Here is a 1,476-nt window from a genome sequence, read left to right as displayed (position 1 = left end):
TTTGTTCATTACACATTCCATCTCATTTTCCATCCACATCATTACCCAGAGCTCATCAACCTCCAACGCTATGGCGTAACTAAGGGGTGCATGTGAATCCTGTGCCCCCACGTGCACTACACTGTAATCCCTACTCTATATAATGACAATGTACTTAATTGAGGACTCTTTATCTTAGTTTATACAATGAGTAGACCAGCTACAGTTTAATGCCATGATTCCCATCATTGATTTGTTCCGGTGGTATGCCGAAATACCCCTCTGTGGCATTAGAATGCTGTCTAGTAGTCATACCCTCCCTCTCTCTCCATACTCAGCTGTTCCTCCAGCAGCCAACCCAGTGACAGATACCCAGCTACGCCACTGGGTATCTAGTCCTGGATTTCAGTTAGTTTCCACCTCTTCAGGGTTTAACTCGAAACTCCAGTAGAGCACCTCTAACACGTCCTCTCATTACAGTGCCCCAAGGTCGACTGGTTGAAGTGTCACAGAATACTTGAAGAATAACGGCTTATGAATCATAATGAATGGCGGTGTATCAGATTTCGTGTGTAAGCAAGAAGCAAACATGTCAAACCCCTGAGAGGTGGGGAAAGGAAGCAGTGAAGTAAATAGAGGACTTGGAATATTTTGATTTCTGGTTATATGTTGTCCAAGTTTTGATTAGATTGTGTGCCAGTCTTTGCGGATTATAATAGAAATAAGACAAATTTGGTAATCGAGGGGTCCTCAAAGCCAGTTTTACCTGAACTGAGTGACAAGGCCTGTTTCCAATGTGCCACGCTCTTTGTTTACAACCCGGAAAATATCATATAAACATTCGTCACAATATCAGTCTATACAGGAAAAAAAACAATGAATGAACAAAATCTTAATGCATTCCTTTATCTCACATCTCAACCATATTGTTATATGTCAGATTCTTTTCTATTCTAGTAACTCGCACAGCACTCCGAGACCGCCCTTTCTGAAGCGAATGTGAGGACAAAGGCGGAATGGAAGCTGAGCCAACGAACTCCAGCAGGAGAACGAGGTTTTCTGCGACCGATCTCTGGAACGGAAGACAAAAGTCGGTTCTGTTTTTTCCCTTTGTCGCCTGCGAGGAGATTAGCTAACAGAGGAGGTGCAAGAGAAGAACAGCCAGGAGGTGAGCATTAAGTGGGCCCTCTGCCAGCCGGGGTTGAGGGGTTAATGATATCGTCTGTGGAAGGAGCTCCTGATGGCGACCAGGGCTCAGGATGCAGTGTGACTTTTTCGAGTAATTTCTCTTACTTATCTCAGATGCAGTGGGATGCAAGTGCCATTACTGCGGTGAATTTATCAATTCCGTACCAACATGCCATATTAAAGCACCAATTACGGTCAGTATGAAAGTATCTATCAAAATTACAAGCAGATTCCACGTAATATGGCATGCATGACCCCCCCTCCGAAAAAAAAGATTCAGTATCGTGTTTTTTTTCCCTTCACTATATA

Source organism: Penaeus monodon, chromosome 33 (assembly GCF_015228065.2).
Source record: "Penaeus monodon isolate SGIC_2016 chromosome 33, NSTDA_Pmon_1, whole genome shotgun sequence".
Classification (NCBI taxonomy): Eukaryota; Metazoa; Arthropoda; class Malacostraca; order Decapoda; family Penaeidae; genus Penaeus; species Penaeus monodon.
This window is presented reverse-complemented; position numbering follows the sequence as displayed.